This window comes from Synchiropus splendidus, chromosome 17 (genome assembly GCF_027744825.2).
Source record: "Synchiropus splendidus isolate RoL2022-P1 chromosome 17, RoL_Sspl_1.0, whole genome shotgun sequence".
In the NCBI taxonomy this organism is placed as follows: Eukaryota; Metazoa; Chordata; class Actinopteri; order Syngnathiformes; family Callionymidae; genus Synchiropus; species Synchiropus splendidus.
This window is the reverse complement of record NC_071350.1, coordinates 6,982,357-7,008,096: the sequence shown is the minus strand read 5'-3', so window position 1 is coordinate 7,008,096 and position 25,740 is coordinate 6,982,357. Positions and strand designations below refer to the sequence as shown.

Below are 25,740 nucleotides of genomic sequence, written 5' to 3'. Positions count from 1 at the left end.
TGACGCATGACAACCACCTCTTTTGTCGATCTGCAGTGATGTAGCTAGCATGTTGATACCTAGCGGTGGTAACGCACCATCAGGATGACACTGTTTACCAGTTGGCCAGGAGCCGAGTCCGTCGGCAAATTACAGATTGCCCTACGTGTGGCGCAGGAGTCACCTTGGTCATCCCTCTGACTGGACCGCAGGTCTTGTTGCTGCACTTATTACTATCAAGCCAATTGAGGGGGGTAATTAGGTCTGTTGTCAGGGACTAATTGGTGTAGGCCAGGCCCCCACAGTGCTCAGGGCTTTACCCCGCGGTACACGACCCCCATCCACAGGCTAATTGGAGAAGGGATGGGACATACACGCACTTTTGAACACACACTCATGAGACCCCCTGCCATTATTTCCACACACAGGCAGCCACAGCAGGTGCTTCATCCTCCAGCCAGCTATAACCTATGCATCTGCACTGCATGAAAAGCACCAGAAAATTACCTTTCCACGCACAAGTTGGGGGTGGTGTGTGTGATAAACAATTGTCTTAACCAATGTAAAGACTTTGATTGAATAGCCCAATTACATCAGGCGCGAACAAGAGATCTCAGAACACCACTGTTACTTTGAATGAACTCATTCACTGGCACAGAAAAATAGAAAGTATATCCACTGAGGTTACAATCCTGAAGAGATAAACATCAAAACTACTGCTCCAGAGCAATTCTCTTGTCGGCGGTGTGTCGAAACACAAGGGTGGAGTTAAGATGAGAAAAATGGAACAGAAGAAGAAGAAAGTATAGTCAAGGGAAAGATTAACAGGTTCGCTGACCTTCCAGTCTGGTAGTTCGCCTACCAGGTGGACAGAAGGATAGAGAGCTTAAGAGGAAATGCTCCAGTCTGGGATGAGACTCAACATCTCAGGAGCTGTTCTTAGGAAATAGAAATGTGCAGTAAATCCACCTGACCACTGAAGCCCATGATTGGCATTATTTGGCTCCGGGTCGGGAGGAAATGAGGAAGATCAATTTGAGTTGTGACAGAACACAAGGACTTCCTTTCAGTGTCCTGATGCTACAGTTAGTCTTCAAAACTCTTTCACTTAAAAAAAAAATCTAAAAATATTTATGATCGAAGCAGTAGGAATAGATGTTTTGCCTGCCCTTCGCAACACTCCAAACTAGGGATTGGTATCAGGATCAGGCCAGATCGCTCTACAAAAACTGGACCAGGGGAGGTGCTCGCTCTCCACACCTCCGAGACTGGAGCGCACACTCCAGGGTTTGATGTCCTGTTGTGGGCTGGAGCTGGGACAGGGATGAGGCGAGTCTGGGACAGAGCTAAGTTACTTGGTTTATGACTTTGTCACAGCCAAACTGCACAGAAGCGCACATTCAGAGCTGGACACGCACCGGGCACCTCTTCACTTCTGGAGAGACGTCACTCACTCAGCAACCCCTCCCACATGCAGCGGCCACACACATAGAGGAACAGTGCACCTGCAGCAGACACTCTACATTCACTCCTACAAAAGCCTCTTTTAAGGCTTGGAACGCATTATTTCTTTTTCCATTCATTGTAATGGGAAAAAATGATTCATATTTCGAACAATTTGCTTCTCGAACGGCCGTCTGGAACGGATTGTGGTCGAGAACTGAGGTACCACTGGACTCACAATTTCGCTTTGCATGACATGAGGTTACAACTTTTGGATTTCACAATGGTGAATCGAACAAGCATCATATTTTTGTTTGGTTGTTAACTTATTTCAGTACTTGGTACTTGGCATGTTGCTCTTTTATTTATGTTGTTAAGAGCCTCATGTTTTAATAAAGCCAAAGCAGCACAACTTCAGGTGTCAGTATTAAGCAGTTCATACCTATAACCATAAATATTATGAACAAGTTATTGAGTGACAAGTAGGTATCAGATTGGATCAAGTTCTGAGATAAATTTAAGTTCTTATCCACTCACTTGCAAGGCTCATGACTGCTGCTGCCCATATGCCCTCAGAACCAGCAACAAAAGGTTTTTTATGGGGAAAAAAAACACAACATATAATCCAAAAAAAGCAACTTTTATGAGGCTGTAACAACAAAATGCATTGATAGTGTTCATTTGACATTGCTTGAGGGTCAATGATGACATTGCTATATAGTTTCCTGACCACTCTGGAATACTAATGTCACTGATGCTGAGGCTTGTGAGCTTTTAATCTCCACAGTACTTCCTCTTTTGCCAGGACCTAACACAGTTATTGAGTTGTTTTATTGACTAGACTCTATATGTTGTGTTTTCACAGCTATGTGAAATGAGCTCCTTGGTGAAGTTACACACTGTCACCATGCTTTTCCAGAAACATGGTGAACAACAAGGGGCGGTTCGGAGGATTTGGCTCCAGTCTCTCAAACATTCTCCATCACGTCGAAGCTAGCTAAGATGATGCCACTCCTCAGTTCGTCCACCAACGTTTTTTAAAGTCATGATTTGAGTTTTGTACGCGGTAGTTTGGTGGTCTGTTTCTTTGCCCCCTCTGTTCTGTGTCCTGTTGTAATGGCAACAGTGATCAACAACACTGGCAGTACAAAAGCCTCCAGATCCCAGTGCAGGGTGCCAGATTGTCTCTATGCTGGTAACTTGGCCTCTCTAATGTTCCCCTGTATTCTCAGCCAGTGTTTCCCAGAGTCTGAACTTTGCACTTCATGCGTGTCCAACACGACTTGCTTTTCTGTTTTCTGCTTCACAAGCATGTGAGTCTTGACCTCTAGTTTGTTTACTACTGTTTCTGCCACTGTGTTTGATTCCTCTGAGTATTCAGTTCCATGATGGTTTCCATTTCCAGACTCCTTCCATTTATAAGTGCACACGCTTATTTGTATTCTAGTATATATTAGCAGTGTAACAAAATCCTCTGGTGCAAAAGAAAAAAGAAAATGAGAAAGTAGAATATTTAAATGTACAAATATCATTCCATGTCTTTAAACCTTCTATTTTATTTATCGCTGACACTCACGCCACTGAACCTCCAGCGATGTGGAGTATGTAACTCTGAACTTCAATTTATGAAGATTTGGCTCTGCAAAATGAACATCATGTATCACGGTCCAAGGAACTGTGACTGTGTTTGGCGACACATTGTTTTGATCTTGACTTGTTCTGTGGAGCAAAACAGACCCACAAGTTAACACAGTGCCAATTCTCCTTCAAAGTGCGTCGCCATTGCACTTCACACACCTCGGAGAGTAGCAGTTACATGAGGTAACCTTTCTGTTCTTTTGCAATGAAATTGTTTGGATAAAGTTCCTTATCTTCAACGTATTTTTTTCTTTTTGTATCTACAGTTAGTGTCATTTCCTATCAAGGTCCTTGCATTGTATATCGCTTTGTGACGTTACTAATGCCGTCTTAATACGCTGTTATCTGATAATCTTGCTGGTTCCGAGTCTGTCTCCTGAGATTCTTTTCGTAGTAAGATATGGCATGACAAAGCCATATTAAATAAAACTTGAGGCAACAGAACCCAAATCAAGTACTGTACAGTAAGTAGATAATGAATGTACAACACGATGAATAATCTCCATCAGTTGGTTTCTATTCAGTGTAAAATCTTAGGGTTTGAACAGCCACTTCAATGAAACCCGACATCATTTTGAAACTGAGAGCGCCACCTACTGAGCTCTGAAAATAGGGACACTTATTCATGAGCCTATTGCTAACATTGATCAAGCAATATTACAAGTTTTTATCAAGCTTTGTGCTCATGAACACAGCACAATAATCATGTCATATTTTTTATGACATGATTATTGTGTGACTTAATCGTATATATATTGTCCTCAAGTGTAAAACCTCATGATGACTATCAAGCGAATTCACCACTTGCATGAGACATTTGTGGCTATGTCAAAGTGAAATAACAGAGATCTCAACACTGAGGCTGCACGAGCAGTTTCCTGATCATTTGTCGCATCTCGGCACTTTTTGCATACAGATTGGGCTCTCTGTTCTCAATCCAACTGGTATCAGCTGAAAGGCATCTCCTCTGGTATCAAACCTCATTTAAATTGCAAATACGCCGAGCGTGCTACTGATTAAATGGAAAATTGCACATTAATTGATGAGACAGAAGATAAAGGAATCCCAATTATGCCACAGTGTTTTAGGCGTCTTCTCAAGTTTCGCCCCTCGAAGGAACATACAAATCAAACGGCAAATTTGAGCAGGCAATTCACAAACGCACACACACGCTGCAACAAGAACCGCAGTGAAATAGATGAAATATGACAAACAATTGATATAATAAATGAAGTTTTGACCTTTAAAGCATGACACCGTACAAAACTGAATCATGTTTGAGGACAAATGACATGTTGTTCTCCAACAAAAGCCTTTGAATTCGAACAGGGCTCATCGCGCATATGAATTGAAAAGTGCCCGAAGTCGCAATCAAAATTCAAAAGCGAGCATAAAATAGAAAAGCAGAAGTAGGCAGAAAATTATTCCAAGAAACATCAAAGGGTTCCGTTCCTTTGGATTGGAGGCATCCCGTTATCCTGATTCTGCGCGGAGAGGTCCCAGACAACTGGCAGGTACAGGACCGGATGCTTTATGACGGGAGGTCAGTGCCGGAGGTTTATTGCGTTCACCAAAAGCGCCAAATTAAAATCCGTTTCACTCTCCTGCGATGGGATCGGTGCCTCTGGCAGCAACAGCTCCGCTTTGTTTTCCAAACAAGTACGTGCCGTTGGTAAGGAGTCGAAGGCTCCATGACATGCTCTCGATTCACCTGCCTTATTGAATTTATCATGACTACTAGACCGGCGAGTCTGAAATGAAGAAGAGCAAGACCACAGAGCCACATACCCAGGCATTCGTATCATGTTTGTGTTGTTCACTTAAATCACAAGCAAACTCTAGACAATGTTCAAGATTAGTGGAAGGATGAAAAATGAACACATAATATCCCAATTTTCCAAGTATACAAAGTGTATAAAACTAAGTTTGTACGTCGTACTAGGTGCAGCCCAGGTGCCACATGTGGCCCTTTGCCTGGATTTATGTGGCCTTCAAATGATGGAAGACATGAGTACTTTTTTTCCAACTACATGAATTCTAAATCCAACAAATGTTTATCAGATTTTTTTTTCATTTCCCCTTCCTTTTTCTTTAGATTACATTCTTTTAATGCGCACAACACTATGTACACCGGAATAGATAAAATATTGAAAAGAAAAACTGCTTGAAAATGAAATAATATATATTTTAGGAACTGAAATCCATAGAAATCTCAGGAGATTTATTTCATTAAATGTGCTAAAAAAAAATAAGTTATTTCTACAATATTGTTGAAAGAGACAGTCAAGTCAGCCACACCTAGCAAACCTGAGTCTAAATTTACCGCCACTTGCAGCAGCGCACTAGAACTGGTCGGCCAAGTGGGGTTATGCAAAATACATAATCATTTAATTCAGAAAGTTTAAGTCCACCAGAAACAATTTCACCAACTATACATGCTAGCAGGTCCCCCACCTGAGTAAACATTAATCTGAAAAATTCCCCAAAAAGTAATGGATTTGATGGGAGATGGAAAACAGATGAATGTTTGTGCTTCAAGAAGAGAGTCACACTGTCTTGTTTGTTGTGACTTGTGTGTGACGGAGGTGGACGGCTAATGTGTTTTGAAGGTAGCCTTGTTTAAAAATAAGCCTTCAATTATTAAAGGGACTTTGATAGCGGACTGGGTTTGAAGTACTTTTTCCAAGCGAAGAATTCCGTTTGCAGACTGATCATAAGAAAAATGATTCTGGTCAACGCGTGACCACACCCCTAGACTACATCTCAAACAGCTTGCGCTCATTCTTCTGGAATGAAAGCGGTAAAGATGTGATCTTCATGTTGATAGTTGATCAAACCATTCTGGAATTTATGTGTAGTAGAGAAGCAGCTGGGCATCTATTTCAAACCTCATCTAATGGCGTCTGCCAGCACCTGAAAATGAAATGAAGAGCACTTGGAAGTGGTCTTGTCACCTTGGAACAGATACTCTGCATCCTGATGTCCTGGGTGGGAATAAATAAATCAGGTGTTCCTGAATAGCTGTGAGATCTAATCACGGCTGTATTGTGGTGCCTGATTTACAATGCAAACGTCAGGAGGGGAGGCCTTGCTGGAGCAAATGATGGAGGGAAAGGCCCGAATGATAATGAGATTTGTTGGGCGCAGGCGTGGGGGGGGGCATGTGTACACATTTCTTGTTGGACTCAGAGTAACAGACAAGCACACAGATCAAAGAATCAACACGACGCTCACAGTCGGGACAGGGTACGCATGTAAACCCAGTATTAATGGTGATGAGATAGCAAAGCTTGAGCCAGTGTCACGCCCAAGCTCACTCTCACACACACACACTCAAAGGCACAAGTGCATCCACAGCCGCAGGCAAAGATGGTCTCACTCGTGGTCTTCAGGCTACAAATCCCCTCCAGGCGGAGGAAGAAATCTACACACACATGCAGCAGACCGGACCTGGTCCACGCTCCCAGACCACCTCATTAACCCGAGCCAGCAGCAGCCCACCACCCCCCACCCCCCCGACTCCACCCGGCCTCCCACCACCTTGCTGCTCAATGAGCCGCACTTACAATTTACACCACCATCATTTATTTATCTTCTCCTGTTGATGGGTCTCTTCCTCAAGGTACCGGCGGTGGAGAATTGAAGGACGTTTTGAGAGAAGTGATGAAGTATAGATGTTTGTGTTTTGAGCGTGGGGGTACATGAAATTAACATGTAAATGCAGGGTCAGAATTTCCTGGTGGCAAGGTAGTGTGTAGAACCAGCTCACAAAAAGATGTCAGCTCAGGTGGTACGCTTCTTGTCAGGATGTTGGCACCTCTTGACCTAGCTCAGTGCACCAAAGCCAAGGCAAGAAAGATGGATGCTTCAAGGTGGTTGGGACTGAGCCTTGCCTAGGCCCATCGGATCGGTAGACAGGATCAAAGATGCCATGCTACCACCAGAATCCAGGAATTACTGTACCAGCTCTGTGTAACAACATTTGACTAGTTAGCCTCCACCACACACCGTCAATAGCACCAACTCCAGGACCCTGGCCTCAACACATTCCCCTCCGATAAGCAGGCTTTTAGCTAGGAGGGCGTCTGCAAAACGGGAAGAAATGGACGCCCAAATTCTGGACCATAGCTCCAGCCAGATGCCACCATATACCAGCATAATCTGGCGGCCAAGCTAAGGTTGGGAATCGGGCATCCATTTTTTCATCTTTTGCAGACGCCCTCCTAGCTAAAAGCCTGCCGAGAAGGCACCCTGAGTCAAGGGCATGGTCATCTGAGGTGCTACATATGAGCGACCCAATCGATTTTACAGAGTGAAAGAAGCGCCACCATATTGCCTAGCCCTAACCCCAACCTCTGTCTTTCTTACACGTGACATCAGAGTATGCCACGGATGTGCCTCAATTGAAAGGCTAATGTGCCGACATGTCATTCTTGGACTCAAAAGTCCACTTGAATATAGTCACTACTTCTCTACTCGAGTCGATCTGGAGGTACTGCTGACCCCTTGCATTGTGACACCTTGTCTCTCACACCAGCGTGGTATCAGGGTTTGAAAATGGTTCCTAACCACTTCTGCATGTGGTTTTACAATCCATCTTTTAACCAGATAATGAATAAAGAAAATTCAACTCTCAAACAAACAACACCTAGGGGAGCCAAAAAACCATCAACCTCATTAACTCGATTCAAACCCGCGAACATTTCCTCGCTCACTGTTTCCTGTCTTGTCCTTTCCAATTTCCAATGACATTTCATGCAGGAATTTCAAATGTGTAACCTTTCCAGTTTATTCTTTTAAGGTGAACCTAATGAATGTCCTTCATATATTCAAATATGGCCGCAGCCGTAATGAAGACATGAGGATTTCCCTCGGGTATGACACTTTGTACGATTCACCGCTTTTCTTCCCAACAGCCGACAATAACGTCAGAGGCCCAATCAGCCTCCAATTCTTGTTCTCATTGTATGTATGCAAATGTTTGTTTGGATGTTACTGAATCGAGTGTTATTGTGTTCCTCTCTGCCTTTAAAAGCCAGATTGAAGTCTGAAGTAAGAAGGGCCAGTGGTAAAACTCGGGAAAAATTTAGCAATTCCCCGATGACAGGTGGTTTGCATGCAAATAACCTCATTAGCATAGCTAAAAGCCTCCGTTTTAATGAGGTGAGGCGTCTTTTTTCCAAAGAGGCAGCAGATATAAAACAAAGATGAAACCATTATTCAGACTGCGAGAGCACTGTGTTTAATCATCTCGCTGTTTCCAACGTCGGCCGTAACTTGTGTTTAAAAAGAGTGAAAGGGAGCTTGTTCCGATTCAAGTCAATAAACTGGATTGACAATATCTCGGGACACATGCTCTTTGGATGAGCTACATTTAAATAGTTCCTGGCGCACAGAGCAGTCGATGGAAGGTTCATATAGCGTTGCTATTTTCTGAGCTAACACAAGGTGAGTTTGCAAAAGTAGGTTTGAGTTGGTTCCACTTCTGCTGACCCGTCGTCTTGGGACACACGCGGGAGAGGACAGTGGCTGACCTTGCACAATGTGGTTCAGACAGTTCCAACGGTGAATCTACAGCATATGATTCTGAAATGACGGCTTTAAAAATGACTGCATGTTTAGTGATTCTGCGATCAAAGTTGCACTTTCAATACCATCAGGCTGTTTTTCCAGCATTTTATTCACTCTACCTGGAGAGTCACAGAGAGCTGGAGCCAGTTTAAACTACATGAGGTGAAAAGCGATGAACTGAAAAGTATGTAATTTTCATTTCTAACCACACGGTGATTTTTGATATCTAAACCTCATTATTGATAGTAGGGCTGTGCTATTAACTGAAAAAAAAATCAAACTACCATGGCATTTATTTCAATTTTCTCCTTCTCGTCCATCTCTCTCTACCAGAGTTTAGTGTAGCGCTTTATATCTGCAAAGCAATCTGGAACACCATCAACATTTAATCACCTAATTCCAGTTATTATCATAATTTCATGGAAAGTTCATTGAAATAAGTTTGTAATATCTGATTTAATTGCATTTAATTTGTATTTTTTCATATACTGATGGTGACACAACTGTTTTGTCAGCCATTAAAATGAAAACAGAGAGTCAGGTGAACAGTTGGATTAATAAATGTGTTAAACTATAAGAAAAGTATTGTGGAATCATCTACAGTAGAAGTATAAATGAAAATGATTTTAAAATTGGTAATGACATGAAGTGTTGGTACACACAATATTTATACTGTAAGTACTGACTGTGATGCTCTCTCATTCAACAGCTGCTCCTCAAAACATAAAAAAAATCAAACAGGTAATGCGGTTTTTACCGTCAAACATATGCATTAGTGACAAGAAATGACCATCAATGACGGTTTCCACTCCATGTAAACAAGTGCCACGGCTTAAATGAGAGCCGCCACGACTCTCACAAGATTAAACGTGTTTAAACACAGTGGAAACATCGAAACATGGATAACACATCATGCAGGTGGAGATGAACATGACGGTTTTTGGCGTGTTTTTCGCAGAAAAATCCCTTAAGAAACCATGCAATGACTGAAGTCCACTGCTCACGAAACTGCATTCCAGCAGTTTCATATATGAAGAGATGGACCACGTAAGGACGACTGCAGATTGGAGAGATATTTACTCGTGAAGATTAAAAACCAGGGTTTTTATTGTCACCAATTAAGCAAATGTCAAAACTTTCCCCTCTGCTTCCTTGTTTCTCCATCACGCACTTCCATTCCGTTCCATTCCATTCCGTAACCTCTTCTGAACTATTGAGATGTTCAGGCCATGCATGAAGAAAATCTATTTTCATATCCAAAGACTGAATTTTAGTTTAAATCCGAGCACACAAAATGAATGAACAGCTGGTCTTTCCATGCAGTGTCACATCAACAGTGAGATAGCGTGAAGCCTTGTTGGGTCCCGACAGGCTGCAGCAAACTCCTCAATCCTCATCTGTTAACACAGCAATAATAAAAACACGGACACGCTCGGCTAACCTTACAGCACAAACACTAAGTGGTGCCACCGAACGCTTGTCAGAGCTGCTTGGCTGGACTTATTTTTAATTCTGCCATGTCTTGGATTCATTTACATGATCTGGAGCCGCTTGGTTTCCTAAAACAGACCCACTCAGGCACGTGTACACAGACTCGCTCCTGAGGGAGGAGTGTGTGTCTGAGAGAGTGCCAACATCACCAACCAAAATAGCACATCAACACCGTCGGAATGATGAGTTAGAGGAGACTGAACTGACTGAGACCGAGTGGAGGCCAGAGAGTACACAAGTCTTCCTGGGGATTTTCTGGTTTCATTTTAACACAACATACTTTTTTCTAAATAAGAAACACTTTTTAGCATCTGCAGATGTTATCGATGGTTGCAACTTGGCGTGATGGAGTCCCTTTGATGAACTGTGTCGGACGGAGAGGACCTTCAGTCAGCTACACCTCAGCCTCGAGGTCACTATCATCGCCCCTTTTTCCCAATGGCTGCACAAGAATCCTTTGCCTGACTGTGGCTCCCTCTCCTTTATCGCAGACTGTGTCCAGTAACATGGGATATTTCAGTATATTTCATTTCTTAGGTGGCTATGATTGTACTATTAGGTATAACAAGTCACATAAAAATGACTTCAACAAACCGTAAGGAGCCCTAATTTTTGGATGTTTTTTTTTAAAAAAAGCATGTTGTGTCATGTTTAAAATATATATTTTTAAACATGACACAGTGCCTTTGTGGCAGGGAAATGCTGCGTAACAGGAAATGTGGCATGACAAAATGCAATCCAGATGACGAAAAGTATGCTTGACAAAAGTAAATGAAGTCGAGGATGTAAGTCATGGTACTCTTGTCTCCAAGGAAGATGTCCTCACTTAAGCACTTAGGGAAGAGTCATTTGCAGTTTCAGCGTACCACTGAAGGTGTGCAGCTGTGTATGAGTTGATGTGTAACAACATTGGGAATCACAACTAAAACATCACACTCAGATATGACAAAATATCTGCAGTTTTTTTTCCCTCTGAATGAAACAGAGCAACCAGTAAATATCACGAAACTGAAAGGCATCTTTCAAAGTCACTGTTTTCATGTTCAAATTCTCAAGTAAAGCATCTGTGGGAACAAATTAGAGCTCAAATAATGATTTATTCTCAGTACATGGCCGCTTGGAGGCAAGCAGGCAATGCACTTTTTAGTAGAATTGTAATGCTCTGTATGGACTGAAGCCATTAGCGCTGCTGTGGAGCGCACTGTTCAGGAAACAAAGACAAGTACAAATGCAAATAAGAGCTCACAGTGGAACATTTCTGCTGAAAGGGAAATAGGCTGACTTCATCCCACTGGCAATGACTGATGATTTCGGATGCAAGTACAGAAATCCAAGCCTGGTTATGAGTTTGGGATCTATGCCAGATTGCTGAAGGACATTGGCTATATAACCCAACTTGACCTCATCAAATGCTTTAACTGCATCCAGAGAGACCAGCACTTCTGGGCCTTGGATGCTGAAAAAAAATATATATTCAGTGAGGTCAAGTCGGAGCCTCTGTTTTTCATGAATCTCGATTGATCCATTGATACTGTTACTAGGGTTTAAATGTGGGTTTTAAAGTCCAACTTAAAGGTAGATTTACTACCTAGTTTGAAGGTTGGTCTTGCGCTTTACCTTGTCAATTGGAGACTCAGTTGAGAATAAATGAGTGTATGGTTTTAACAACAACTTCCATTAGATTCAGTGCCGCACATCTACTGGTATATCATCAACTCATATTGACCGCCGCACTATCAACAAGCGAAGACGTTTCACCTCCAAGGAGAACAGCAGCTGTGAACATTTGATCTTTAAAGGTGGCTGAGTGTCGGTATCCTGCAGTCAAAACGCACTTGCATCCAAACACACACATAGAAGCAGTGTTTCCAAGCCTAAGCTGATAACAATCAGGCCACTGAGGGCAGAGAAAAAAAAAATTCAAGCTGAAATTGGAATGGCCAAGCTCACAGAAAAGAAACGTAATCTGCAAGAGTTTTCCTGCTGAATCCTTGTCGGACCCTTTGCTTTGCTTCTTCCTATCTGAAACACACACACACTCCCCAAGTCGCCAGCTGTCATGTTTGCCTCCACATACATTGTGCAGCTTATCCGCTGTTGCATCTTTGAGGTTCCATTTTTTTTCCTCTAACATGGATAGCTCCTTATCGCGCCGTGTGAGTTTCATCCGTGTCTCTCTATAGCAACTTTCGCAGACGTGACTGACAATCCAATGGCTTCATGCTGACCAGTCAAACTGTTTCATATGTTGAAGTGGCACATTACTATGAAGGATTCATAGTAAATGATAATAAAGATCCAGACACAGAACGCCAGATGTGACTGCTCATGGGACTGGTGCATTATTAGAAATATGACATTAAAAATTCACCCAAAAGATGCTGCTGTTTAATACTAATGCGTTTTTATTTTATTACTATTACTATTATTAGTGAGGCTCTGTTACTTTCATTAGCCGCCTGAAGCCCTCGTTTCCAACGACGGAAGACGGGCGCATATCTTTGCAAATGAAGCCCGCAATCGCTTCCGTTATTTTGACAGAGCGTGCAGAATTACCCGGTAGTGGTAAAGTTTGCTCGAGTTTCATTTGTTGTGGCCCGGTGGATGGCTTGGACAGGAGCGCTGGGTGATGTCGCGTCACGTGACTCGTGAGGTGGGTCATATTTCCGCAATACTGCAACACTTCCAGTACCTCCATTAGGCAGACGTGCTAATTGCTATGCTTTTGTCGAGCGCGTTTTTGGTTTGGTCGCGTCTGAACGTTGCTAGTGTTGCCACTGTGAGGAGGCATGTTGTTTTGACTTTGGTGTCCCAGGTGCGCGCATGCGCACTTCACCCAGAGACTATGTGTTAAAACGTAAATAAATTAATCCGATCTTTGGACCTACGAATCGATTTTATGGAACTGATTAAAACGTAAATAAATTAATCCGATCTTTGGACCTACGAATCGATTTTATGGAATTGATGTACGAATCGATTCAGAATCGGAAAATCGATTTTTTTAAACACAGCACTAATATATATATATATATATATATATATATATATATGTATATATATATATATATATCCTTCTGCATATGTGCATCTGTGCATTATTTTGTGAAACGCAGGCTCTAGAGAAACAATTTAGCCCCCTAAATATTACTGTCAGAACTTGTTGTGGCACCTTCTTATTGCACATAAACTACTTTGTATATTCATAAAGAATACACAAATACAACTCCGGCCACCACTTTGACCACTGTGGGACACCGTGAAATGCATTGGTTTTTTTTGGTTTTTTTATACATATTTTTAAATTAATAAATCACAGCAGCAATATAAATACATTCGGCATCCAAGTATCAAGAGAATATACAATCAGGCCAAATGCATATGGCCACCACCCTACTACATATCCAGTTTCATTTTGATGCTGCCGTCCGCAGAATTACCATGCCAAGTGATGCCTATACTTTCACTCCCCAAACTTCAGATGGCGTCTGTTTCCTTTTGTATAAAAACTAATTCTGCCCATTAAATTTGCATTTCTTGTTGCCCCTTAAGAGAGCAGCACAGATGTTGACTCCTGCGGTAGAAAGCAAAATCCATTGCTCTCCGTATGAACAAGCAGAACCGAGCCTACTGATCCCAAATTCCTTGTCTGATAAGAAATTCAAACTTTGCTGTTTGACTTGACTCTTGCCTCCCTCTAGTGTCAGGGGGCTGCTGTTCAGTGTTCGAGAGGAAAGGATCAAAAACACCTGGAACGCATAAATGTTGGAAGCGCACAAGCTCAAATGTGTGCTCACGACCAGCAGAAGGCAATATTTGAATATTTGAGAAGAGTGGAGGGGAATTAATGTGCGGGGATTAGTGTGCGAGTGCGATTGTTGGACAACATCAGACGTTTGCCAGACAGTACTGTTGGATGACGGATCGCACTGGCATGTCTGAGCTGGGCTGACAAACAGTGACGGTCAGAAGAAAGCAGACATCTGCCATGACTGGTCATCACATTCCAGTGGAGTTGGGATGAAACCATGACAAACTCAAACAGAGCTGCTTTCAGGCTTGTTTTGACATCTGTAGTGCAATGCACTGCACTAAAGCAAAAAAAAATGGCAGCTAATGTATGAACATCTCAATGACCCCAGACAATATCATAGACCACACAAGATATTGAACATGTATTAATGCTGAACAGTACGATAAAAAGTTTTCCAGCACAAGGGACGACTTTACATCCTCCAACAAGACAGAGCCAAATTTAATTCTACACCAATCGCTGCTTTGCGGAAGAAGAGTCCAGAATCTGGACTTGGGTCCAGACGTGTGGCAACAGTGGACAAAAAAAAAACCTGGCAAATAAAGACAAAACTCGCTTTCTTAAACAGCAGAAGGTGATCTTCTCACTTCCAGAACCTCCACACACAGTTGCTAAAATAGGAAGGGAAGCAACACACCCAGGAACAACAACCTGTTCCACCGTTTTTAACACCGGATTCTGGCAACTGTCGAGATAGAACGTCCAACTTAAACTACAGTTTTTGCTAAAAGGGGCTCAGGGATGTGGATCAGGATTGTGTCCTCCTACAATGAATAACATTATTAGGAACTTTGAGAACAAACTGCAAAAGACTGATAGAGAAAGAACTGGGGCAGTTTGGCAGCTAGACAACCGCTGCTTTGTTTTCTACCCTGCAGATATGGTCCAGCCTCTTAAAAAGTAGAAAGTGTTGCATGAAAATAAGCAGCTGATTTTTAATCCAATTCTATCAGTTTCCCACCAGTGATCCAAGGCTGGGTCACAGGGGCAGGGCTAGACTTCCCCCACTGCCAGCTCATCTGGGAGGAAAACTGAGGCGTCCCAGGGCCAACTTGTCCTGGAGGTGGGGGCGTGCCAGGTGACATCCTAAAAATACTGTCAGCTCAACGTCACTTGGTTTATTTGAGAGTGAATCTAACCCAAGTCCCTCCCAGTTCATCCATATCTTTGCCTTCTAGCTCAGCTCTTTCTTCACCACGCAGTCCTCATGACTGAAGACGCAGTTGCAATCCATCAGTCCATGTCAAAGTGACTCCAATGACCTCAGTCAGATGAAAAGTTTTTAAAAAATCATCCTAACTGTCGAAGCCTCTGTCGCAATCTAATGAATGAACAGACAAGAACTTTGCCGTAACCAGACAGGAAATGATGGATCATTTTACTTCTCAACTGACTTCGGGATTCTGATTCTGAATAAGCGACGATTTGCGCTACGTAGAGTGCCATATTACACGTGCACGCACCACTATAGGCGAATAGATTCCTTTGCTCCTTCATGACTTTTATTATTTTTAAGTTCTGGGCTGCTTCCTCCTCCGCTTTGCTTCCGTCTACTGTCCGTCCTCTCTAGCAGCACGCCACTCCCCATGGTATTTCAGGGGAAATTTAATATGGGTTTGTTTGGTGTTTCCAAGAATTCCATTTGGCTGCCGACTCTCTTTGCCCCCGGATTCAAAGACAAACACAGGCCGTCCAGCCAAGAGCAGCAAACACTGCTGCTGCTGGCCTCATTATTTGGTCTTCACTTTTTAGATGACTTCAGACCAGGATGAGTCCCAGTTTGGTCCCGTCTGTCTGCTTCCTTTTAAACCATATTAGGTATCAAGTAATATGCGAGCTTGTCAGTGATCTCATATGTAGCCAGAACAGAGCAGACATCACAGTATAACACCAGGGTTTAGATCACCACTGGCAACAACCTTTCTCACATGAAGCCACGGCTTCTTAAAATAAATGTGCAAGAACCATGAGCCATTGTACTCGATTTCCATCATGCAAATCAAAGCTGCAGGCGGACAATTTGTCCGAGCATCAACTTGAATCAGGAGTTAAGGCATACTAAAGTGGCAGTAAACAAACACAGGAATTCTGTATGTTTGCATGAGCCATTGAATAAGTATAATAACAATATTAATAATAACAACAAATCATTATATTATATTATATTATATTATATTATATTATATTATATTATATTATTTTTTCGTGATCACTAGATCATGATCAACCTTTTTTAATGTGTTTTTTCAGTGCCTTTTGAGAGTCCTAATTTCAAAATGAACTCAATCAAATTTTCTTTCTGTTGTGCTGGAAAAAGTGGGGCTGAAGACTTAAGAACTGCTGCTCCAGGCAATAGTGGGCATATTAAAATAGAGATTAAAGGCAATATAAATACTAGAAAGGTTAATAAGAGAGTGTTTCCTTCTGTTGGGAAATACACCCTGCATCAGCCTGGGAAGCAGCGACTTCTCAAGAACAGTCCTGCATTCTCCCTCAGCGTCCCCCCTCACTCTGGGCTGGAGGGACATCTGGAGTGCATTAAAGCACTAAGGACATTGGATCTCCCAAGAGCAGCCGACTGGATGGGTGGCCCAGTGTAGCCCCCTTTCAGCAGCACAACCTGATTGATAGAAGTCACACACACCTACAAGTCTACTGCTAACATGGACAAGCATGGACACGTGCTACCACATTTCACCTCGCATTATCCAGCCATTCAATCATGTCACTGCTACACCACTGTAACTTGGGGACCCCATGTTCCGGTTTAATTCAATAGAACAACTCAGGACGTGTCATCAATAGAGACAGAAAACAACAATTCATAAATACCCAGAATCACAAGTGAAAATAGTAAAGACCTAACTTTCAAGCTAGCACAGTTCTATAGAAAAAAAACTTTAGTTAGTCCACCAGTGCCGCACCAAGGTCATGTAAATATCCAATTGAATGGAATTTAGACCAGAGGTCCTTGTCCACAGACACATGTACTTCTGTATCAGAACACCACTGACAGAGGACTCCACCCACTCTACCCTGCCTGCACTCATGTCCTGTGTGACTCAACTCTACCTAGTCCACACTCAAGTGCCACGTCTGGGTTCCAATCTCAGCTTTTCTGTTTGCTGCTGGTACATGACAGCGCCATCCATGGGCCTGTCATGTGTATAACATCATTCTTCATCGACCAAGCATGAGTCAGTCTGTAACTCAATTTATCATAACAATAACAAATTCAAAATTTACTATTGGCTTAAATGTGACGCTGTTCCAAAAACAAAAGGAAGAAAAACTTGCCTCTTGGCTGGGAAAAGAAATCAACATTTTTTGCCACGCAAAAAGGTTTACTTTTATTATTTATTTTTTTATCCCAAATTGAGTGCAGGATAATATCCTGCATAATTCCTTTTTTTCAGAGCTCTGTAAGGGGCACTCTCAGATTAAAAATGGTGTGAGGTTTCTAAAGACACGAGAGCAGAGAGCGCCATCTAGTGGCTTCTGAAAATGAGGACACTGTTTCATGAAGCCTCTTAAACCCATCGCCATTTTTTATAAGATTATGTTTAGTTTTGTTTTTTGTTCATCCAATTTTATCATACCACGAACTGCAGATTTCAAAGAACTGAAGAGTCAAAATACAACAGGTAGAGAGAATTATGGATGTTTTTCACAGGTCAAATCAAGTTTCCCACAGCCATATAGCCATCAATGTGGAGCCAAAACAGCAAAATTGATATTTAGTTCAGTACAGTGACAGGAAATAGTGATGGGCAGATGAGGCTTCATGAAACCGTGTCCTTAATTTCAGAGCACAGCAGGGGGTGGCATTATTCCATTTAAAAATAATGTGCAACTGTTTTGAGTTAGTTGCTGAGATCGGAAAATGTTTGCGCAGAGAGTGCCATCTAGAAGGCCCTGAAAATGAGAATACTGTTTCACGAAGCTTCATAATCCATCACTTAAAGGAACCTTTAAAGGAACTTTAACTTTCTAATATTGTGACAATTGCATTCTAAACAGAAAAAAAATCTTAGAAATGCTTTTGAATTTTATTGAGAACTATTAGACATGTTAAAATATAATGAGCGCAAGACTTGTCAATAGTTTTTAAAGCAGGGAGACACATGAGATGAGTTCATTAATATGAGGACTTGAAGGATAATCTCAACACACCCATTAAAAACAGGCCTCTGTATTTACTCTCGGGCGAGGAACTTTGTTGCTCATCTGACAAGACCCCAACTGGACTCCAGGAAGCCTCTCACTGGCAGGTTGCTAAGCCGGCGGAGGGTTGGGCGACAAAACAGAAACTGTAAGAAATAAATGACATCTTCTCAACTGTTGAATTAATGAATGAGTGAACTCTCTACAATTCATTATTCAGTGAGAGATGCTTGATCTGAACCATCTGGCGACAGCAAAAGATCTAAATCAAACAAAACAATTTCCACTGAATCGTGCCTCCGACAAGTTTGCTCTTCCCTCCAACGATCCCAGCGCAACGAGACAACAAAAACTTTTTCAAAGAGCCAAGTTCAAAGCACCTCCTCATTTCTCCTAAATTGCTTTTGCCTGATTTGCCATTTCAAATAAATTGCAGCGTTGGCCAAAATTTGCAATTCACAGGAAGTCTTCCCCTCCGCCACCGAGGAGGTTAATCCACATTTCACGTTTGAATATAAGATGGAAGGAATGAGAAAGCCGGGGGAAGATAGGTAACTACTTGCCGGGGTAGTGGAGGCGAAGCGAGAGAATGGGAAGAAATAGGCGTCATTTTAGAGTAAATGGCATCCAAAAACCCTCTCCAATTATCTCTCCCTGCCACGGCAGTGAGACTGACTTAATTAAAATGACTTGAGAGGGGAGGGGAGGGGGGGACGCCAGCGCTGCCAGTGATTGAGGGGGCAGGCGGCGACGTATCTGCAGAGAAACACAAAGCTCAGGCATCGCGCGGGCTGGAGACCACTCTGCCTTTTTTCAATTCCTGACTTCAAAAGAGAATAAAGAAACAATAATAAAAAAAAAAAGAGTAGGGGTTCTCGTCACCCTCAGCCGTGTAATTGTGCTATTTAAATCTTACATTTTTATCATTGTTGGAATATTCATGGAGAGACCAGAAACTATAAATATGGATAATAAAACACTTTTTGTTCTTGTCCGATCCTGGATCCCTAATCCTCCTATCTTTTTTTCTGAGGAAACCTCTGACAGTGACCTTTACTCACGACGTCTGTTTCTATGGCAACCACGCCCGGCTCTTTTGGTGTTCTCCATGTGGACGAAAATGGTCCACCTCGCCACCAAAGTCTCACCAAGGATCCGGTTTCAGTCAGAGATAGTTAAGCTAGCTCTTTGTCAGTAACTAAATGTGCCATGTCTTAAGAACAAGACTATCATTTTTTTATACCTGCACATATGAATATAAACTTAAAATTTAAAGTAATTTATCTTCAATTTTATAGCTTCATTTTTACAGTCATCACATGACCTGACATGCTGAGACTGAGTCACCTGAAGTGAAGTCCCTCTATTGACCTTAAATGAGATGACATGCTAGCAAAGGTAATGTATGCGTAAGCAGTCACACTTTACTATTAATATCACATTACAGAGGGCAACATTTACGTGTATTGAATGGCTAATATACTTAGCATTTAGCTTAGGGTTTCGATGTTCCATCAATACTGCCATTATATAGATCGGCATTTGGTCAGGTGTCTGTATATTGGTATATTTTGACATATTCTGTTTCATTCTGGTAGTGAAAGAAGTTTTATACAGTCAAGACATGATGGAACGTTACATCACAGTTGAGACACATGACAGGACATTAATTCTGCCGAGGATGTTGGTTTGTAGCGCTGTAAACTTTAAATTTGAATTGATAAAAATGTGGTTGGAAAGGCACGCTTGGCAGACATCGCATCGCACAATAGTCTATGATGTGTTCATTGTGAAATGTTGCCTTCACTATTTATTCTCTCCATTCTACTCAAGGAAAACAGAGCGACGTCATGACTTGTCCACGCGCGAAGCTCTCAGCGACTACTTTAATTATCAATTATAGTCACCTATGCCAACTAATCGTCGCAGCCCCAGATAATATATGACCTGAAATTGTCAGATATGGCGACCCAATAAATAACGTCACGTAGCATTGAGCGGAAATCAGTGTTATTGGTGTTTCATTGTGTAGCATAGCATTGTTTCATTTTAGCGTACTAGAAGTAGGCTGGTTGATCAGTCAAAGCACTGGCACAGATGATGGCAACACATTCTCACACCCAAAACATAAAAGAGGGACTCTCTTCAAGTGAGTATTGCGTCCTATACTGGCACCGAAGGCAGCCTTCAGCTTTGCACAGGCTTTAAGCTCGGAGGTCGATAATCGGGCGTCCATTTTATTATGTTTTGCAGACGCCCAGACGCCCTCCTAGCTAAAAGGCTGGCTTTGCACGTTGACACATCAATTGAAGCACATGAAATAAAGACAGAGGTTGGGGTTAGGGTTAGCCAGGTGTTAGCATTCCTTTCGCTCTACAAACTGAAATGTGTCAATTGACATATAAAATGCCTCAAATGACTATGAGTGAATGAGAGAATTCAGCCTTTTTTCGGTCGTTCAGGACCAAGGTTTCTGAAAGTAGCACCAGAACCAGCACTTTTTTGTTCTGTAAATTTTATTTACTACCTCTTATCCTTTATTTCTATTATTTTGCAATGAAACAAATTTCAAACATAACATTTGTACACTGTGTGAAAGAGAAGTGTCACGGATGATTCTGGACACTTTGGTTGGTAGATGATTTTGGAATGAAACAAGCAGCATCCAACCACATCGAGAAAGTGTCTGAACACCAGCACCGCTCTCCACACATCACATTGAGTCAAACTCAGTTCCTCAGTTTGGTCTGACGAAGAAGTTTCACACACACATTCACACTTCCGACTGATTCACTCGCACTTCAATCGGCCAACTCACAGTGACGACTTGTGTGTCATCACTGGCGTCGGCAACTGTGCTTTTGTTTTCCGAGCTTGTTGTCTCAAACTGCGCCGGACAGTATTTCCTTCAGGACACACTGGTAGATGAAAGGTGTTGGCACAGAAGGATGGTGGGTGATATAAGTGAATGTTGAGTCGAAAAAAGATGCAATGATGAATAATTAATTGAAAATAAGGAACAAAAAAAGCAGAATCTGGGTGAGGGCACAACAGGAGTACATTTAACCACTGTTTTTTCATCATAGAAAAGCACTAATACAGTACGTGGCTATGAATCATGAGAAGTCATGTTTGCCGGAAAAAATAAGTGGATTTAAATTAAATAAATGCATTGCGTCTTTATAAGAAAAACCCTCCAAGACTCAAAGGATCATACAACAACTTCAGTCACATTAAAACACAGAGTTAAACATATCCCAGTTAAGAAATCACGAAGAAATATGAACAGGACAGACACACTAGTGTAGAGCCCTCTGTCAAAGGTCGCTACGTTCTTTCCCCTATGTCTGTATTCTTCCCTCTTTCCCATCTTCTGAGACCTCCCCTCTCTTGCACCTTCGTCTTTCTCGCTGCACTTAGTACCTCCTCTTTACACTGATCTCCCATTTCCTCCCCCTTCTTCCTATTTTCCCCCGTTTCTCAACAGCTCGCCCTGTTCTGGGAGCTTCACATTCCCAAGCGTCGTAGTTAGAGGAGAAGAGAAGGAGAAAGAGAGAATATTAATCATCCCTGGCTGGTTTCGATGTTGTTGTTTGTCAGTTTTAACGCTGTTAAAAAAAAAAAAACGGCAGTGGTTTGTCCCCTGATTTGGCTCCGACGTACAGTGGAAAACAGTCAAATGAAGGCTGAATTCAAAGAGATAAAGTGGGATCGACTGTGCACCTCCAACCCCCGGCTCCTCGCTGCCCATATTGTTTCCCTTCACGCACACACTGTACGCATGCACACTCACAACATCACCGTCTCAGCTCCAGTTGCCAGGGAGACCGCCATACCAGGGCTCTGACCCAGGAGGTTTGGGGCTGTTTTTCAGCCCGTCCCCCCCCCTCCCTCCTTCACAAACACAGAGCGCCCGCGACCAAAGGCAGGAGAGATGGCAGCTGTAGGACAGCTGTTCCCACCAGGCCCAGGCCTTAAAACGCCACCGCCGTCCCACCATGGATGGAATTTAGGGGTACAACAACATCCTGTGGTCATAATCATGAGATGAGGCATTTGTATGAAGTGAAGACTTGACCTAGTTTATTTTGTTTTCAAGATAAGACTTTTAAAAGTTTGTGGAAAACTAAACAAACCCTGTGAAGTTGTCTGTGTCAGTGAAACAAAGGTTTTGTGGGCCAAAAGTGCTGCAAAGATCAGTTGTGGTTGTTGGAGCGTCTGACTCAAGACAGCTGAAGACTTTTGGCCATCCGAGTGGTCCCACCTATAAGAAGACTTTCTTCTCCTTAGAAACCTCCTTCAGCTCTTCTGAGGGATGAAGGCCCACCAAGGTCAACAAATCCATTTTGATAGGGAAAGTATACGTAAAACATATTTATTTTTAGTACGTCCCTTCAATTCTTCAGCATCATTGACATTCCTTCAAGATAGCTAACCTATTGGTCTAAAGGCTTCCTTTATCCATCATCCCCGATTGGTTGCTCCACCAGGTGTTCAGTAAGAATTAACTCTTGTTCAGGTTCGGAACAATTTTCTTGGAAAATCGAGGGGAAAAAAGTCACTTGAGAATGTCAACTGTTGAGTTAATTCAGGATAATCTTACATCATGTTTGCCACATTTATTTTGTGTCGATGTTGATGAAATCTGAACCCAAGCATAGTGGCGGCTCGGACTTAACTAAAACAACTCCAACATGAATTTATGTCTGAGAATTTACTCCTGAATCTTGGAGTCTGTTGAGCCCCCATCAGATAAAAAAAATACTTCTTTTTAATTTATTTTTATTTATCAATCTTTGCCACATATATGGTCCAAATAAGTTAAAAAGTAAATATAAGTTAAAAGTAGACATTTTGTTTTCACATCAAGTTGACTTCCATTACAAAAAGACAAAATTTAGGATGAATTTATTTGTTAATATGAGTAGAAAGGCTAAAGACCAGGTGAACAACTGGGTTTATTCAGCGTGTAATGGAATCGGACAGTTGTGTGTAAGACAAGAGCCGAAAAGCCCATCGAGCTGAGACGATGGCAGACAAACCGTGTCAGCAGCAAGATGGCCCAGCAAATGGAAGTCTGAGGACAACTGATCTTGAGACTGCCGAGCGTGGAATCTCACTGAATTCCGATAGAAGGTAGAGAATGATTCTCCCAAGATGGATGGCTGCCTGTCAACGTGTTCCAAGGGCAGACGGCTCAGGGGGGGATCATTACTTCACTCAACCGTTGGTTTAGTGGTCCGAATGGAGAACTTTGTCTGCAAAGAACATTTGATGATCAAGGCTACAGAGGAAATGTCTGCAATACAGACTCAGACTGATGCAGTGGAGAGAAATTCCTATATATTACCGTACTCTCAATCTTGAGGACCAATTTCAGCATTTTAAGGCAACTTAAACAAATCATCATAATATTTTCTCAGAAGGTGACCCAGGTTTTCATAAGATAACTTACCGAAACAGTGAAAGACATTAACATTAATATCAAGAAATTAAGGACTGAGTGAAACTGGAATTGCTTAGTCCAACTATTTTAAAGCTCCATTAAACAAACCTTCCACCGCGTCATTTTGATTATCCTACCTAGCTACGTCTTTGGGTTGTGGCACCTCTCCACTATGAACTATGGTGTCCAGTCGCCCAGTAGTGAGCAGCCGTCTGGTTTCTCTCAAAGACGGAGGGCAATGAATTGCTAGTGCCTGACAAGCATCGCACCGAAAGGTACGACTATGTGTGTGTTTGCCAATAACTCTGTCCCTGTCATATTTAAAGGGTAACTCTTCATCAGGCAACAGATTTAACATTTTGGAAATATTTTTCAGCTCAGCCTAAAGGGCTTTTGGAGCTGTTGGACGGTCGTCTGCTCATATTCAAATTTCCAGATCGTATTTTTGACTCTGTCTCATCCACCGCCTGTTTGAACAAGCCAACCATCGATCTGTCGGTCCGTCCGTCCGTCAGTCTCACCGCCTGGGTTTGAAACAAGTGTGAATTTATGTGGGTGGATTTGGACCAGACAGTCCAGCTCTCAGTCCTAAAATAAATAACTAGGATCTCTGCCGTTGTGCTGCCAATAACAAACAGTTCTCATCCAAGTTTTCATCAGACCCGGGCTGATATATAGTAAGCACACAACGCAGTGATTCAGAGAGGTGCAACGCAGCGTTCCAGGATTTTACTAATATGGCTCGTAAAGTGAGAGCAGCAAGTCACGGCCAACAATGATTTAAATGATGTGGAGTCAACGCTCACTTCAGGTACCAAATAAACGTCAATGTTGAGAAAAAAAAAAAGGATAAGTAACAACACCTGTGAGTAAAATCAGAAAATGAGGCAGTACATTTTAGGACAACAAATACAGGAATTGGACCTCAGCAAGTCAACGCAAAACATGTCTGAACTGCTTCATATTTGACTGTAACATAAATCAGATCACACCCTGATGGATGAATATGCTGCAGAAGTTTCCGTTTGTCATCGGAAAAGTGACATTTGTATCAGACCTCCATGTGGGCAGTTTGCTTTCCCCACACAGTACAAAATATTTTTGACAATAAATCTTCTATGGAGAGCACGTGCTGTCCTGGAGAAAACTGTGACTGGCTCAAGATGTTATATTAAAATGGGCAGCAGTGACTATCTGGGACTTGAGAAATAAACTTGAAAAAAAAGAAATACAATGACTAGTAGAATATAATATATCCAGTAGTTTTTTAAAAGTATAATGACAGTGAAAAACCTTTTTTTGAACAGTCCTAATAGTCACTGGTTGCTTTCTGTCTGGCCAAAAAAAGTCTTCGTACAGTTGAACGAGCAGACGTAACTTGAAATAATGGTGACTTGACTCTCCCCCTCCATCTGTTTTGTGTTCCTTCCATCTCCCTCTTTTTGATGAGCTGGGTCTTCAGTCCCCCTTCTAAAATCCCATTAGCTCTTAATGAAGTCGGGCTCCTAGCCTCTCGGCCTCACCTCATTTAGCACGATTGTCTGGCGGCCATTAGCATGGAGGCAATTACAGCCGTACGACAAGAGTAATTGGAAATGCCGACAGGGACCCAGAGAAATGGGAATAAATAAATATTAAAAAAATATTGGAGACTAATAAGCTCCCATTCAGATGGCAAGGAGGGGGCCGCATGTGTCTAAGTTAAATCAACATAATTACAATTAGGACTGCAGGGGTGGTGGTGGGGGGTGGATGTAGATGGATTCAGTGATGGGAGTGAGGTGTGAAGGTAGAGATGTGGGATCGCAAATCATGAAGGCGCAGTTTCACCTTGAGTTTCAGGAAGGTCAAATACAGCCTAAATTCAATCCAGTTGGATTTTGTCCTGGAATTTGAAAAATATATAGAGTTGAAGTTCAAGTACTTCATCTGAAGAGAAAGCCTTTTGGCCAGCAAATAACATGGGAGCCATCAGTACATCAGATAGGAGGACGACTGAAATCCATGACAATGTGTAAGACAGTTAAGTTTGGACGAAAACATATGGGAAAACAATGTTATATTTTAATAAGGGAAAATAAATAAACAAGCAATTACTGCAAACATTGCTTCTCAGGGAACTTAAATATGTAGGTTCATGTTGCACCTATTTAATTTACTCCTGCATGGATATGGATATTTTTATTTCATTCTA

At 42.1% G+C, this 25,740-nt stretch overlaps 1 protein-coding gene across 1 annotated transcript in view; it reads right to left on the bottom strand.

The window, feature by feature from the left end:
* LOC128748042 (uncharacterized) overlaps positions 1-25,740 on the bottom strand; it is a 101,200-nt gene that overhangs the window by 40,057 nt on the left and 35,403 nt on the right. The window lies entirely within an intron of this gene.